The sequence below is a fragment of the Nothobranchius furzeri genome, chromosome 12, assembly GCF_043380555.1.
Source record: "Nothobranchius furzeri strain GRZ-AD chromosome 12, NfurGRZ-RIMD1, whole genome shotgun sequence".
Lineage (NCBI taxonomy): Eukaryota > Metazoa > Chordata > Actinopteri > Cyprinodontiformes > Nothobranchiidae > Nothobranchius > Nothobranchius furzeri.
In genome coordinates this window covers 71945100-71962599 of record NC_091752.1, presented here as the reverse complement: position 1 = coordinate 71962599, position 17500 = coordinate 71945100, and the positions used below count along the sequence as shown (strand labels likewise).

At 44.0% G+C, this 17500-nt stretch overlaps 1 protein-coding gene across 10 annotated transcripts in view; it reads left to right on the top strand.

The window, feature by feature from the left end:
* nfixb (nuclear factor I/Xb) overlaps positions 1-17500 on the top strand; it is a 293764-nt gene that overhangs the window by 137002 nt on the left and 139262 nt on the right. The gene's annotated exons all lie outside the window — the stretch shown is intronic.

Here is a 17500-nt window from a genome sequence, read left to right as displayed (position 1 = left end):
AGAAAGCCAGACGAGTGACCGTTTCCCGTGACACCATGTGGCGCACGCTGCAGAGGAATGGCATGCATGGGTATCGTCCCCGGTGGAAGCCTCTCCTAAACATGAGCGTGATCTGTGGTCGTCCAGTCTGACTGGCTCTGCGCAGCTTTTTGAGCCGTCTCACAACCCGACAGTCTCCGACAGTCATGTTTGAAAACCTTCAACTCCTGTCTGCAACCAACCAATGAAATGTAAGACGCAGCAGCAGCAAGACTCCGCCTCTCTGAACTTCGGTTTCAATTAAAGTTTAAAATGCGGAATATAAACTACGCTCAACGTTTTGTTAATAGCCCAAGTAAAACCGGAGTTATGCTAAAATAATTACATTTTTAGACCATCAGCTGAATTGTGGAAACCTTGATTCTGTGATCTGAGATCTGAGAGAAGATGAGGTCACGAACATAAAAAATAAAACACATAAACATGAGATCCTTTTCTGTTGGAGGAAATTTCCCATTTTCACTGGAAAGGACGGATCGGTATGGTTGTGCTGCAGCTCCGCTCCATCACAGCGAGTGTGAGCTGTCACGGAGCGGAGCTGTGAGACAAAAGTTTAGATGTTGGATCAAACTGTGACAGATTGGTACTTCTCTGTAGTTTAGTGGATTTTTATGTATAAAGAAGGATGAATGTCCAGCAGACAGCTCAGCTGTTTAGCTGGACGACGTGAAAGGAGACCCACAGCTGGAGTCGGACTCCAAAGCCATTTTCAGCGTTGTGTAGGTAAGCGGTCTGCTTAGTGACGTCTGCTTTCAGGAGGTGTGCTCGTGACGTAGCGTGTCCTGCTGGAGAGCGACGTCGTAAAGTCTGCCTCACCGAAATCTGGCGCCGTACAGTGTGCCACCTTTCTGGAGTTCTCATGCTGTGACATGAACGAGCCTGTGCGATGGCTGAAAAGTGTGATCCGGGCTTAGAGAAGGGGTTGCTAAATATGTAATCCTTGTTTAACCAACTTGTTTGGTTTTGTGTATTTGCCCAAGCTCTCTCAGAAAGATTATAGCAGCCATTGTGTTGAGGCTTGGTAGTTGTGTTGAGGCTTGGTAGTTGTGTTGAGGCTTGGTAGTTGTGTAGAGGGTTGGTAGTTGTGTAGAGGCTTGGTAGTTGTGTAGAGGGTTGGTAGTTGTGTTGAGGCTTGGTAGTTGTGTAGAGGCTTGGTAGTTGTGTAGAGGCTTGGTAGTTGTGTAGAGGCTTGGTAGTTGTGTAGAGGCTTGGTAGTTGTGTAGAGGCTTGGTAGTTGTGTTGAGGCTTGGTAGTTGTGTTGAGGCTTGGTAGTTGTGTTGAGGCTTGGTAGTTGTGTAGATGCTTGGTAGTTGTGTTGAGGCTTGGTAGTTGTGTAGAGGCTTGGTAGTTGTGTAGAGGCTTGGTAGTTGTGTAGAGGCTTGGTAGTTGTGTTGAGGCTTGGTAGTTGTGTAGAGGGTTGGTAGTTGTGTAGAGGCTTGGTAGTTGTGTAGAGGGTTGGTAGTTGTGTTGAGGCTTGGTAGTTGTGTAGAGGCTTGGTAGTTGTGTTGAGGCTTGGTAGTTGTGTAGAGGCTTGGTAGTTGTGTTGAGGCTTGGTAGTTGTGTAGAGGGTTGGTAGTTGTGTAGAGGCTTGGTAGTTGTGTAGAGGGTTGGTAGTTGTGTTGAGGCTTGGTAGTTGTGTAGAGGCTTGGTAGTTGTGTTGAGGCTTGGTAGTTGTGTAGAGGCTTGGTAGTTGTGTTGAGGCTTGGTAGTTGTGTTGAGGCTTGGTAGTTGTGTAGAGGCTTGGTAGTTGAGTTGAGGCTTGGTAGTTGTGTAGAGGCTTGGTAGTTGTGTTGAGGCTTGGTAGTTGTGTAGAGGCTTGGTAGTTGTGTAGAGGCTTGGTAGTTGTGTTGAGGCTTGGTAGTTGCGCTGAGGCTTGGTAGTTGTGTTGAGGCTTGATAGTTGTGTAGAGGCTTGGTAGTTGCGTTGAGGCTTGGCAGTTGCGTTGAGGCTTGGTAGTTGCGTTGAGGCTTGGTAGTTGTGTAGAGGCTTGGTAGTTGAGTTGAGGCTTGGTAGTTGTGTAGAGGCTTGGTAGTTGTGTAGAGGCTTGGTAGTTGTGTTGAGGCTTGGTAGTTGCGCTGAGGCTTGGTAGTTGTGTTGAGGCTTGATAGTTGTGTAGAGGCTTGGTAGTTGCGTTGAGGCTTGGCAGTTGCGTTGAGGCTTGGTAGTTGTGTTGAGGCTTGGTAGTTGTGTAGAGGCTTGGTAGTTGAGTTGAGGCTTGGTAGTTGTGTAGAGGCTTGGTAGTTGTGTTGAGGCTTGGTAGTTGTGTTGAGGCTTGGTAGTTGAGTTGAGGCTTGGTAGTTGTGTAGAGGCTTGGTAGTTGTGTAGAGGCTTGGTAGTTGTGTTGAGGCTTGGTAGTTGTGTAGAGGCTTGGTAGTTGAGTTGAGGCTTGGTAGTTGTGTTGAGGCTTGGTAGTTGAGTTGAGGCTTGGTAGTTGTGTAGAGGCTCGGTAGTTGTGTAGAGGCTTGGTAGTTGTGTAGAGGCTTGATAGTTGCGTTGAGGCTTGGTAGTTGTGTTGAGGCTTGGTAGTTGTGTAGAGGCTTGGTAGTTGTGTTGAGGCTTGGTAGTTGAGTTGAGGCTTGGTAGTTGTGTAGAGGCTCGGTAGTTGTGTAGAGGCTTGGTAGTTGTGTAGAGGCTTGATAGTTGCTTTGAGGCTTGGTAGTTGTGTTGAGGCTTGGTAGTTGTGTAGAGGCTTGGTAGTTGTGTAGAGGCTTGGTAGTTGTGTTGAGGCTTGGTAGTTGAGTTGAGGCTTGGTAGTTGTGTAGAGGCTTGGTAGTTGCGTTGAGGCTTGGTAGTTGCGTTGAGGCTTGGTAGTTGTGTAGAGGCTGGGTAGTTGAGTTGCGGCTTGGTAGTTGTGTAGAGGCTTGGTAGTTGAGTTGAGGCTTGGTAGTTGTGTTGAGGCTTGGTAGTTGAGTTGAGGCTTGGTAGTTGTGTAGAGGCTTGGTAGTTGTGTAGAGGCTTGGTAGTTGAGTTGAGGCTTGGTAGTTGTGTAGAGGCTTGGTAGTTGTGTAGGGGCTTGGTAGTTGTGTTGAGGCTTGGTAGTTGTGTTGAGGCTTGGTAGTTGTGTAGAGGCTTGGTAGTTGAGTTGAGGCTTGGTAGTTGTGTTGAGGCTTGGTAGTTGAGTTGAGGCTTGGTAGTTGTGTAGAGGCTCGGTAGTTGTGTAGAGGCTTGGTAGTTGAGTTGAGGCTTGGTAGTTGTGTAGAGGCTTGGTAGTTGTGTAGAGGCTTTGTAGTTGTGTAGAGGCTTGGTAGTTGTGTTGAGGCTTGGTAGTTGTGTAGAGGGTTGGTAGTTGTGTAGAGGCTTGGTAGTTGTGTAGAGGCTTGGTAGTTGTGTTGAGGCTTGGTAGTTGAGTTGAGGCTTGGTAGTTGTGTAGAGGCTTGGTAGTTGCGTTGAGGCTTGGTAGTTGTGTAGAGGCTTGGTAGTTGCGTTGAGGCTTGGTAGTTGTGTAGAGGCTTGGTAGTTGAGTTGAGGCTTGGTAGTTGTGTTGAGCCTTGGTAGTTGAGTTGACGCTTGGTAGTTGTTGCGAGGCTTGGTAGTTGTGTAGAGGCTTGGTAGTTGAGTTGAGGCTTGGTAGTTGTTGCGAGGCTTGGTAGTTGTGTTGAGGCTTGGTAGTTGTGTAGAGGCTTGGTAGTTGAGTTGAGGCTTGGTAGTTGTGTTGAGGCTTGGTAGTTGAGTTGAGGCTTGGTAGTTGTGTAGAGGCTCGGTAGTTGTGTAGAGGCTTGGTAGTTGTGTAGAGGCTTGATAGTTGCGTTGAGGCTTGGTAGTTGTGTTGAGGCTTGGTAGTTGTGTAGAGGCTTGGTAGTTGTGTTGAGGCTTGGTAGTTGAGTTGAGGCTTGGTAGTTGTGTAGAGGCTTGGTAGTTGCGTTGAGGCTTGGTAGTTGTGTAGAGGCTTGGTAGTTGCGTTGAGGCTTGGTAGTTGTGTAGAGGCTTGGTAGTTGAGTTGAGGCTTGGTAGTTGTGTTGAGGCTTGGTAGTTGAGTTGACGCTTGGTAGTTGTTGCGAGGCTTGGTAGTTGTGTAGAGGCTTGGTAGTTGAGTTGAGGCTTGGTAGTTGTTGCGAGGCTTGGTAGTTGTGTTGAGGCTTGGTAGTTGTGTAGAGGCTTGGTAGTTGAGTTGAGGCTTGGTAGTTGTGTTGAGGCTTGGTAGTTGAGTTGAGGCTTGGTAGTTGTGTAGAGGCTCGGTAGTTGTGTAGAGGCTTGGTAGTTGTGTAGAGGCTTGATAGTTGCGTTGAGGCTTGGTAGTTGTGTTGAGGCTTGGTAGTTGTGTAGAGGCTTGGTAGTTGTGTTGAGGCTTGGTAGTTGAGTTGAGGCTTGGTAGTTGTGTAGAGGCTCGGTAGTTGTGTAGAGGCTTGGTAGTTGTGTAGAGGCTTGATAGTTGCTTTGAGGCTTGGTAGTTGTGTTGAGGCTTGGTAGTTGTGTAGAGGCTTGGTAGTTGTGTAGAGGCTTGGTAGTTGTGTTGAGGCTTGGTAGTTGAGTTGAGGCTTGGTAGTTGTGTAGAGGCTTGGTAGTTGCGTTGAGGCTTGGTAGTTGCGTTGAGGCTTGGTAGTTGTGTAGAGGCTGGGTAGTTGAGTTGCGGCTTGGTAGTTGTGTAGAGGCTTGGTAGTTGAGTTGAGGCTTGGTAGTTGTGTTGAGGCTTGGTAGTTGAGTTGAGGCTTGGTAGTTGTGTAGAGGCTTGGTAGTTGTGTAGAGGCTTGGTAGTTGAGTTGAGGCTTGGTAGTTGTGTAGAGGCTTGGTAGTTGTGTAGGGGCTTGGTAGTTGTGTTGAGGCTTGGTAGTTGTGTTGAGGCTTGGTAGTTGTGTAGAGGCTTGGTAGTTGAGTTGAGGCTTGGTAGTTGTGTTGAGGCTTGGTAGTTGAGTTGAGGCTTGGTAGTTGTGTAGAGGCTCGGTAGTTGTGTAGAGGCTTGGTAGTTGAGTTGAGGCTTGGTAGTTGTGTAGAGGCTTGGTAGTTGTGTAGAGGCTTTGTAGTTGTGTAGAGGCTTGGTAGTTGTGTTGAGGCTTGGTAGTTGTGTAGAGGGTTGGTAGTTGTGTAGAGGCTTGGTAGTTGTGTAGAGGCTTGGTAGTTGTGTTGAGGCTTGGTAGTTGAGTTGAGGCTTGGTAGTTGTGTAGAGGCTTGGTAGTTGCGTTGAGGCTTGGTAGTTGTGTAGAGGCTTGGTAGTTGCGTTGAGGCTTGGTAGTTGTGTAGAGGCTTGGTAGTTGAGTTGAGGCTTGGTAGTTGTGTTGAGGCTTGGTAGTTGAGTTGACGCTTGGTAGTTGTTGCGAGGCTTGGTAGTTGTGTAGAGGCTTGGTAGTTGAGTTGAGGCTTGGTAGTTGTTGCGAGGCTTGGTAGTTGTGTTGAGGCTTGGTAGTTGTGTAGAGGCTTGGTAGTTGTGTTGAGGCTTGGCAGTTGCATTGAGGCTTGGTAGTTGTGTAGAGGCTTGGTAGTTGTGTTGAGGCTTGGTAGTTGCGTTGAGGCTTGGTAGTTGTGTTGAGGCTTGATAGTTGTGTAGAGGGTTGGTAGTTGCGTTGAGGCTTGGCAGTTGCGTTGAGGCTTGGTAGTTGTGTTGAGGTTTGGTAGTTGTGTAGAGGGTTGGTAGTTGCGTTGAGGCTTTGCAGTTGCATTGAGGCTTGGTAGTTGTGTTGAGACTTGGTAGTTGTGTAGAGGGTTGGTAGTTGCGTTGAGGCTTGGTAGTTGCGTTGAGGCTTGGCAGTTGCGTTGAGGCTTGGTAGTTGTGTAGAGGCTTGGTAGTTGTGTAGAGGCTTGGTAGTTGTGTTGAGGCTTGGTAGTTGCGCTGAGGCTTGGTAGTTGTGTTGAGGCTTGATAGTTGTGTAGAGGCTTGGTAGTTGCGTTGAGGCTTGGCAGTTGCGTTGAGGCTTGGTAGTTGTGTTGAGGCTTGGTAGTTGTGTAGAGGCTTGGTAGTTGCGTTGAGGCTTGGCAGTTGCGTTGAGACTTGGTAGTTGTGTTGAGGCTTGGTAGTTGTGTAGAGGCTTGGTAGTTGTGTTGAGGCTTGGCAGTTGCGTTGAGGCTTGGTAGTTGTGTAGAGGCTTGGTAGTTGTGTTGAGGCTTGGTAGTTGCGTTGAGGCTTGGTAGTTGTGTTGAGGCTTCATAGTTGTGTAGAGGCTTGGTAGTTGCGTTGAGGCTTGGTCGTTGTGTTGATGCTTGGTAGTTGCGTTGAGGCTTGGTAGTTGTGTAGAGGGTTGGTAGTTGCGTTGAGGCTTGGCAGTTGCGTTGAGGCTTGGTAGTTGTGTTGAGGCTTGGTAGTTGTGTAGAGGGTTGGTATTTGCGTTGAGGCTTGGCAGTTGCGTTGAGGCTTGGTAGTTGTGTTGAGACTTGGTAGTTGTGTAGAGGGTTGGTAGTTGCGTTGAGGCTTGGTAGTTGCGTTGAGGCTTGGTAGTTGCGTTGAGGCTTGGTAGTTGTGTAGAGGCTTGGTAGTTGTGTAGAGGCTTGGTAGTTGTGTTGAGGCTTGGTAGTTGCGTTGAGGCTTGGTAGTTGTGTTGAGGCTTGATAGTTGTGTAGAGGCTTGGTAGTTGCGTTGAGGCTTGGTCGTTGTGTTGATGCTTGGTAGTTGCGTTGAGGCTTGGTAGTTGTGTAGAGGGTTGGTAGTTGCGTTGAGGCTTGGCAGTTGCGTTGAGGCTTGGTAGTTGTGTTGAGGCTTGGTAGTTGTGTTGAGGCTTGGTAGTTGCGTTGAGGCTTGATAGTTGTGTAGAGGCTTGGTAGTTGTGTAGAGGCTTGGTAGTTGTGTTGAGGCTTGATAGTTGTGTAGAGGCTTGGTAGTTGTGTAGAGGCTTGGTAGTTGTGTAGAGGCTTGGTAGTTGTGTTGAGGCTTGATAGTTGCGTTGAGGCTTGATAGTTGCGTAGAGGCTTGGTAGTTGTGTAGAGGCTTGGTAGTTGCGTTGAGGCTTGGTAGTTGCGTTGAGGCTTGGTAGTTGCGTTGAGGCTTGGTAGTTGTGTAGAGGCTTGGTAGTTGTGTAGAGGCTTGGTAGTTGCGTTGAGGCTTGGTAGTTGCGTTGAGGCTTGGTAGTTGCGTTGAGGCTTGGTAGTTGCGTTGAGGCTTGGTAGTTGCGTTGAGGCTTGGTAGTTGTGTTCAGGCTTGGTAGTTGTGTAGAGGCTTGGTAGTTGCGTTGAGGCTTGGTAGTTGCGTTGAGGCTTGGTAGTTGCGTTGAGGCTTGGTAGTTGCGTTGAGGTTTGGTAGTTGAGTTGAGGCTTGGTAGTTGTGTAGAGGCTTGGTAGTTGTGTAGAGGCTTGGTAGTTGTGTAGAGGCTTGGTAGTTGTGTAGAGGCTTGGTAGTTTTTGGATTATTACTCATTCACACTTGTGATATGCAAACATCCCACCTCTGATTGGCTAACAGCAACAACACTCTTCCACTGCCTCCATTCACCCATCTTTCAATAATGCCTCATCAAATAACACAAGTCTGAACGTGTTTCACCATGTTTGGTACTTGCTAATGCTCATAGTTAGCTGCTACTAACGAATGGATGATTTGTTTCACATCAGATTACAATACTGTTCCTTTACCTGGTAATTGGGTCTTTGTAGTTTAGTTCATAACCCCAGCAGACCTGATATGTCATGCATTTGTTGAGCTTCCTCACTGTGAATCTCAGTCAGGCGGTGCTGTGCTCACTAGTCTCATTATTATTAAAGCTACATGTTTCTGCAAGCTTTTAATTAATGTTAATGGGATGCAAGCAGAAGTTTCAGGAAACTGTTAATTATTCTTTCCTTCCAACTTCTCATATATTTGCTCCCTTCTTTGCCCTTGGTTTGGTTTTGTTCCTTACTCACTTGGTTTTTGCCAGGAGATGTCCTCGGCTATCAGGACTGGCACGGTCACACGTCTCCCACAGACCTGCCTCTGGTTGGTGCTTTGAGCTCTTCGTTTGAGAATGGCAGAACCTCAAACCCTAACCCTAATGTCGTATAGCTGAGGCTACACTTGGCTGATTTAGTAAAAACCTAGGAAGGCTGTACAGACGTCAGGGTGTGCTCAGGCCTGCTGGCTGAAGGTGGGGGTTGTGCGTTAGGAATGGCTGCAAGGCATTTGCATAAAGGGCAGGGCAGCATGCCCAGTGGTGGAAAAGGCTGGCATCATGCCTTTCAGACTGGCAGAGAGAGGGAAGGGGGTGTTGTCAATAGTGCATCCCTTGTTCAGAAAGAGGAGGTCCCTAGCTGTTGGCAGGAGAGCAGGCCAAATCTTTAGTTTGATTGTGTGCTAGATTGGCCCTTTATTTGTCTGATTGCAGAGCATTCAGCGCTGCTTTAGAAGTGGGCTTTGCTTCTCCGGGCTTCTTATTCAGCGGAGTCTTTCCCTGTCTTGGCCTGATCTGTGATTGTCTCCATACATACGTCCCTGAACCCAGGCTCAATGCAATCAGTGCATCAGGCAGTTTGGGGAAGTTTCTGCCCGTAGCCTCCTCGCCCCGCATCTTTGGTTAAACGCAGGCCCGAAAACACGGCCTGTCTGCTTGAGTTCTGCCTTTTTGACGCGGCGTTTCCACGGGCCACCGCGCTGCTGCTGCTGCCCTCGTGCCGCCTGTGGTTCCAGCAATGTGACAGTAGCAGGGAGTGAAAGGGGCAATTATCCGTGTGGACATGCTGTTTCTGCCCTTTGGTCCATAAGTAATGCGTGCAGAGGCTTTTTCTCCACATCTGTTGCTGCTTGTGGTTGTTATGACCCCGGAGTGCGATGCCTGAAGACTCGCCATGACCGTAAACCTCAATAACCCTTTTGAGGAAGAGCCGCATGGGCGCTAACGAACCATGGTAGCTCGCTGCTGGATGTTTACCGCTTTAACGCTGCAATCACAGTCAGACTGGGACCAGGTCAATGTTTGCTGATTGAATTTAGTGTTCAGGAGAAAATGGTCCGATCCTTTCAAACGGTGAAGGGAGTTAATCAGACAGAGAGTTTTGCGTCAGCGTGAAAGCTGAAAAGTCAAATATTAATCACGAGAAACGGGGAAAGCACAGGATGTTCACCCGCAGAAGGGTTTCGTTTGTCGCTGGAACAAAACAACAACATCTAACTGGATAAAATGTTGTCGTGATAACTCACTAATCACTCAGAGCTGCTGGACCCGCGGCGGATGTTTAGTTAGTCGGATTATCTCTGGCTCTATGAACAAGTTTCACCTTAATCTGATTTCATCTGTGGTTTAAATCCCAGAGGTTTGCTTTTTATTCCCATCTTTAATCCCCCGACACACGTTAGGGAACCTTATCCTCGTAATGCTGTTATATTCTCTGGTTTATTCAGCCGTTTGTTTGTAACATCAAATATGAATAATTTGTGTTAATCCTGCATCAAACTCTAGGTTTGATATAAACTTCATGAATCACGGTGAAATAAATACATATAAATAAATAAATGCTTTATGTTCAAATGAACTACTTCACTCTTAATTTTCAGGTAAGAAGTAGAAATTTTTGTTCTTTGATAAAAAAAAACTTAAATGAATGCCGAAAATTTCTCAGGAGGAAAACCGATTTGTCTGAATCCGAGCTCTTCTCTCTAAAGCGTCCGGTTTTTAAACCCGGTCCAACTTTATCCGTTTAAAACCGCTGAACCCACAAAAGATGAGTACAGCGCTCAGAAGGCCGGGCGAAAGCGTGACGGATGGCTGCAGGATGCAGACACGACGCAAACATCCGCTCACGTAAACGCTGGAGGACAGCGGTAGAACACGCAGACACGCCCACATCGTGACGCGGTCGCTACCCCGGCCGTTCCATCGAGAGCAGCGAGGATCAGGACACCGTTCGTCAACCAGGAGGCGACGAAAGTCACGTTTTCACCTTAGTCCTAAAAAGTGACTAACTACTATAACAGCAACATCCAAGGACCTAGGGAACTTCCTTCAGTCTTTCACAATAAAAGTCATTTTTCATTTCTTTTTTATTCTCAAACTGAAATCTCAGCATGCCTCTGGACATTTTAATCTACACGTTTCTCTCTGCCTGGGTCGTGTTTAGACTTTTTTGTGATTTGATCGTGATTCCACTTCATTCTCCATAACTTAACATTTATTTAACACATATTTAGACTTTTTTCAACATTTGCACGCTGATCTCAACATTTTAACCTTAATTTTAACATTTCCTGCTTGGAAATTGATCAAATTCTTCCTACTTTTTCCCCTCAGTGGCGCGGAGTAGGTTTGCCTGTGGATCAAGTAGATTATAATCTAATCCGCCAACAGCCAAGCACTGCGGGGAGCTTGTAAGCCAGTCCATGTAAAGGTGGTGCACCTACAGCGAAGCCAGGGTGGGGATGATGCGTTCCTCACAGAGATCCTCAGGACAACCCGAGCGGGAGCGTTCCTCCAGGCGTGTCCTACGACGTCGCTGAAAGGCGTGTGTGTCGCAGCGCTGGCGGCTCAGCCGCAGACACGGAAAACACACTTGTGTTGTTTCAGCTCACTTTTCTCCCGCCGTGTGAAAGGCTGACCTTGGCGTTTCACACTCGTTTCTCTGAAAGGAGCAGCGAAGCCCTTCGGCTCTGCTGAGCGGCGAGGTAGCACACGAACCTGAAAAGCCTTTTAGATCGGGCCATATGGAGATCTTAAATCCAGAAAGGCTGGTTCCACAAAGGGGCGCATGGAGCAGCGTCCGTGTGCTTTGAGCTTCTAAGTTTGTGATGCAGGCAAGCCGGGTGGAGACGATCAAAGATAACGGGACACGGAGCCAGGGCTCAGACGTCCAACCCTTCATGTGGTGTGATGTTCCAAGTCCGTGGAATGGTTTCATCAAACATGGATCAGCTTCCACCGAGCAAAAGGTCGATCAAAGGGAATGGCCACCGTGTTCACTGTCACAGAGAACCTGACCAGCCACCGAGTGCTGCTAACGGTGCATGCTCGCTAGAGCTGGGGCTCCAGCTGCATCTGCAGCTCTACCAGCTGTTCTCCAGAACAGTGGAAGCAGCTCATCAGCCTGCAGCCACGGTGGCGGGCGCTAGACTTCAGGAAGGCCATCTTGCTCGTTGTTTGCAGTCTTTACCCTGACTTTGCATTGGAGCTGTTTGTGTTTGATAGCAGGAATGTTACCATCTCTCTGAATCTTTCTGGACTTTCACAAAGTTTTACCACAAATGGATTTTCTCTGGAAAATCATGTGAGACCAATAAAAGATCCTGGACTAGAAGAGCCCAGCTGCGGCTCATCTCCCTCATCTCTGCTATCTTTTCAGCCCTTCCCACTCCTCATTCCTCCCCCGTCCCAGCCTGGCTGTGTGTCAGCAGTCTGAGCCGGGTGGTGGCGGTGAGGGGGGCGGGGTCAGGGACGCTCAGCTGGGCAGGAGAGGGCGCAGTGCTGCGCTAATGAAGGGCCCGGCAGCTGGGGGGCCCTCGGGTTATGCAGACCAAGGCTCTAATTGGCCTGATGAGATACAGCGTAGTCACGGCGAGGTCAGGCACCACAGGACGGAGACGCCTGCTGCCGGCTCGGAAAGTTTGGATTTCTGTGAGTTTGTGGAGTTTTCCCAAAGCGCTGACAAGTCGAGTTGCGCTTCATCTCCGGCAGTTTGGGATGAAATTCCCAGATTCAGTGTTTAAAAACCGAACACAGAAATGATTTCATTTTGAAAAATACTCAGAAGTTGAATCAGTGGCACCAGCATTTGTGTGTGTGTGTGTGTGTGTGTGTGTGTGTGTGTGTGTGTGTGTGTGTGTGTGTGTGTGTGTGTGTGTGTGTGTGTGTGTGTGTGTGTGTTTGGGGGGTGACAACCATACCTATAAATTAGGGATTGATAGCCTGAATAAATGCATGTATGTTTATAATATCACATTTATTACATGAATATTTAACTAAATAAGTAGTTTAGCTCTATATTTTTATTTAATGAGTAGGGATGTAAGAAAATATCGATATGGCAATATATCGTGATTTTTTCCCTGTAAATATTACATCAATATTCGAAAGCCGTGTATCAAATTCTTGAAAGAATTTACATGCAAACATTTGTGTATTTTCTTTTCGTTTTGTGCAATTCAATCGCCACCCGCTAGTTGGCAGCAGTGTGCAACGGGTTTTGTTTCCACCACTGAAATGTAAATCCCTCCCTCATGGTTCAGATACCTCATGTTAAACATGTTACGTATCAGTTTGGACTGTTTACTGAACATTATTACAATAAATTCAGTAAAATAAATTGTTTGTAACGTCTGACTGAATGTATCGCAATATATCGTGATATATCGTATCGTCTCCCCTGTATCGTGATGTGTATCGTATTGCTAGAATTTCAAAAATACACATCCCTGTTAATGAGTGACCCCCCCATGTTGAAATGACGCTATGCATTACGGGGCTCCCAGAGGCAGATAAGAGTTGGTCTCTCTCCGAGAATAATTATGAATTTAACAATGATTACTGCCTGATGACATTTTCCCACATCTGCAAAGCTCACTGGAAGGACACAAACCGAGGACAATACTTTCCTGATATAGGGTTTATTACTCAAGTAAGGGTAAAAAAGTATCTGATTAGAAGGCTACTTGAGTACTGAGTATCATCTGGTCTAATATTTTTAAAATGATGACATCAAACAGACAAAAAATAAGAAGTTATGGGCAAATATTGGTATTTTAAAGACTAAAGGGAAAAAATGTAAACAAATAAACAACATAATTACAAAATAACACATTTTAGGCAAAAATTTTACACAAACTGAGGACAATATTTTCCTGATATGCAGGGTTTCTTTAGGTGTCTGAAAATGTAGCACGTTTAAAAAAATACCGTGATAATACCGAAAACCGTGATAATTTTGGTCACAATAACCGTGAGGTTAAATTTTCACTCTGTGACAACCCTAGTATATTTATATAATATCACATTTATTACATGAATATTTAACTAAATAAGTAGTTTAGCTCTATATTTTTATTTAATGTGACACGTCATATGATGCATGTTTTTGTAATATCACATTTATTACATAAATATTTAACTAAATAATTTAGCTTTATATTTTTATTTAATGAGTGAAGTCTTATGATGTATGTTTATTTAATATCACATTAATTACATGAATATTTAACTAAATAAATAGTATAGCTCTATATTTTTATTTAATGTGTCACATCACATGATGTACGTTTTTGTAATCTCACATTTATTACATAAATATTTAACTAAATAGTTTAGCTCTATATTTTTATTTAATGTGTCATGTCACATGATGTATGTTTTTAAATATATCATATATATTACATAAATATTTAACTAAATAAGCAGTTTAGCTCTATATTTTTATTTAATGTCACGTCACATGATGTATGTTTTTAAATATATCATATTTATTACATAAATATTTAACTAAATAGTTTAGCTCTATATTTTTATTTAATGTCACGTCACATGATGTATGTTTTTTTAATATCACATTTATTACATAAATATTTCACTAAATAGTTTAGCTCTATATTTTTATTTAATGTCACGTCACATGATGTATGTTTTTGTAATATCAGATTTGTTACATAAATATTTAACTAAATAAGTAGTTTAGCTCTATATTTTTATTTAATGAGTCACTTCACATGATGTATGTTTATATAATATCACATTTATTACATGAATATTTAACTAAATAGTTTAGCTCTATATTTTTATTTAATGAGTGAAGTCACATGATGTATGTTTTTGTAATCTCACATTTATTATATAAATATTTAACTAAATAGTTTAGCTCTATATTTTTATTTAATGTGTCACGTCACATGATGTATGTTTTTATATATATCATATATATTACATAAATATTTAACTAAATAGTTTAGCTCTATATTTTTATTTAATGTCACGTCACATGATGTATGTTTTTGTAATATCATATATATTACATAAATATTTAACTAAATAGTTTAGCTCTATATTTTTATTTAATGTGTCACCTCACATGATGTATGTTTTTGTAATCTCACATTTATTACATGAATATTTAACTAAATAGTTTAGCTCTATATTTTTATTTAATGCGTCACATCACATGATGTATGTTTTTGTAATATCATATATATTACATAAATATTTAACTAAATAAGCAGTTTAGCTCTATATTTTTATTTAATGTCACATCACATGATGTATGTTTTTAAATATATCATATATATTACATAAATATTTAACTAAATAAGCAGTTTAGCTCTATATTTTTATTTAATGCGTTACGTCACATGATGTATGTTTTTGTAATATCATATATATTACATAAATATTTAACTAAATAAGCAGTTTAGCTCTATATTTTTATTTAATGTCACGTCACATGATGTATGTTTTTGTAATATCACATTTATTACATAAATATTTAACTAAATAGTTTAGCTCTATATTTTTATTTAATGTCACGTCACATGATGTATGTTTTTGTAATATCACATTTATTACATAATTATTTCACAAAATAGTTTAGCTCTATATTTTTATTTAATGTGTCACGTCACATGATGTATGTTTTTGTAATATCACATTTATTACATAAATATTTAACTAAATAGTTTAGCTCTATATTTTTATTTAATGTCACGTCACATGATGTATGTTTTTGTAATATCACATTTATTACATAAATATTTCACGAAATAGTTTAGCTCTATATTTTTATTTAATGTGTCACGTCACATGATGTATGTTTTTGTAATATCACATTTATTACATAAATATTTAACTAAATAGTTTAGCTCTATATTTTTATTTAATGTCACGTCACATGATGTATGTTTTTGTAATATCACATTTATTACATAAATATTTCACGAAATAGTTTAGCTCTATATTTTTATTTAATGTGTCACGTCACATGATGTATGTTTTTGTAATATCACATTTATTACATAAATATTTAACTAAATAGTTTAGCTCTATATTTTTATTTAATGTGTCACGTCACATGATGTATGTTTTTGTAATATCACATTTATTACATAAATATTTAACTAAATAGTTTAGCTCTATATTTTTATTTAATGTCACGTCACATGATGTATGTTTTTGTAATCTCACATTTATTACATGAATATTTAACTAAATAGTTTAGCTCTATATTTTTATTTAATGCGTCACGTCACATGATGTATGTTTTTGTAATATCATATATATTACATAAATATTTAACTAAATAAGCAGTTTAGCTCTATATTTTTATTTAATGTGTCACGTCACATGATGTATGTTTTTGTAATCTCACATTTATTACATGAATATTTAACTAAATAGTTTAGCTCTATATTTTTATTTAATGCGTCACGTCACATGATGTATGTTTTTGTAATCTCATATATATTACATAAATATTTAACTAAATAAATAGTTTAGCTTTATTTTTTAAATTTAATATGTCAAATGAACGATAATGAATTGAACTGCTTCTGTGTAACGTTTCTAACTTGGATTATAATAAAACTACTGAAGAAGATGTTGTGGGTGCTGGTGATGTAAATGGGGCTGAAATGCTAAAAGGACTTGTTGGTGTGACGCCGCCAGCCGGGTCCTCTCAGCAGCTAAATCCAGTCTTTTGTCCTGAGATGCTGCTGGTTTCAGCCTCAGCTGTATAACTTCTACTGGTGACGGAGCCAGATGTTCCAGATGTTCAGGCCTGCTCAAGCCTCTCCTCTCTGGCTGTTAGAAGACCGGTGGACTCCACCTTTAGGAATGCCCTGAGGGAAAACGGAAGCGATGACACACTTTTAATTGTCTTGGCTGAGTTTTCTGAACTCATGAAGACGTTTTTTTTTATTTCCGGCGGAAACCTCCCGTCAGTGCAGCTGGTGACTCGCGCTGGGGCTGGTTTACCTGTCGGCTTCAGGTGTTTGTTTTGCTTTTAGCACGTGACCCGCGTTTTCTCATGAGAATGGGCTCAGCTCGAGGGGAATGGAGTCGTGATTTCATTTCCGGCTGATTTCGTGTCTCTCGTTGGCGCTGAATGAGAAAGAGCCCGCACTTCAACGCAGGTGTGCCAAATGGCGCAGCGGGTTTGGCGCAGACTCCTCAATGCGCTTTTCTCCGGTTGGAGTCTGATCTGTGAGGGTCGATGATCCCGCAGCGCGCACTCACTCACGCACGTGGGCATGCGCGTGCAGGCCGTGTCTGCCGGAGGCCCCGAGGTTCTGTCAGGTTCCCCTCACTAGAACCGGGTTCTGCAGCATACTGGTTCCTGTCGGAAACCCTCTCCCTGCAGCAGGGCTGATGTTTTCCCTAATCTGTCCCAATCTCAAACTAAATAATCCAGGATGATCAGAGCTAGGCCAGACAGACGTAGAGATGAGTGAAGAGACATGAGATTATAATCCCTTTAATGCAGTTTTCTGCTTTATTAGTCATGAATCTTTTTTAATCTTCATGCAGATGAAAGTCCACCCGGTTCCTCTGTTCCATCCTGTAACCGACTCACCTTCAGGTCCAGACCCGGAGAGCAGAGCCGTTTCAGGACTCCTGGGTCAGATGAACATTTCTAAAGGAAATGATCTGTTTTAACCCTAATTTATGAATATTTCTGCATCTAAAGTGAGTTGATCACAGGTGGCCACACCTGATAAATGTTCCTCAGCACAGATCAGAACCAGGTGTGTGGAAGACATTCATGCATGTGTTATATTAGGCAGAGAGAAGTCTGCACCCAGCAGCAGGTTCTCCCTCCTGCGTCCTCGGAGGGTCGGTGCTGTCGGATAAGGACTTCTGTGGTGGATGGTGCGTGTTTTAAACTGACACCAGCTTGCTTTTGGATCAGATTTGTCCCACAGAGTCACGAGAGGCGCTGGAGCGGTCTGGCGGTGCATCAGAGACGTGTCGGGGGATCTGTCCGTAGAGCAGGTGTAGCTCATCACCATGATGAAGAGTTCCCTGAACTCTCCCTGGAGGAGCGGGAGCAGGATTCGGTGCTTCGACGCCGATGCCCTTGGCTTACCTCCTGCTTGTTTTTCAGTTTGAAGCGTCTGGTGCCCCCCCCCCCCCCCCCCCCCCCTCGGCTGCTCGTGGACGGGCTGCGTTTGGGTGTGTGGCGCTTTCTGCCTCTTTGTTTGCTGTGGCAAACCGGCGAGCAGCTGCCGGCGGCGGAGGGGTCTGCGGGGACTCTGGAGCGGCGCGTCCTCGCTTTGCCATCCTCTGCCAAGGTGGCATTGTGCGAGCGGAGGGACGTAGAGGAGCGCAGCACAGGAAGTAGCGTGGGGGAGACCGAGTGACGATGGCGGCGGCCATAGTAAAGATGGCAGCCTGAGGAGGAGACCTGCTCCCCTGAACTTTGCCCTCCGTCGGGGTGGAAACTTGTCGATTTGGCTCCCTCACTCCCCCACCTGCTCCCCCTCCATCCATCCCTCCATCCATCCATCCATCCATCCCTCTCCTCCTTTCTCTTTCTGCATGCTTTTCCCTTCCTCCGCACCCCTCACCCCTTCTCCTCCCTCCCTCCCCCTTTTCCCCTCCCTTTCAGCTCTCCAAGTGAAAGCATTGGCTGAGCTGCAGGCATCTCGTTGCCAAATAGGTGGGCC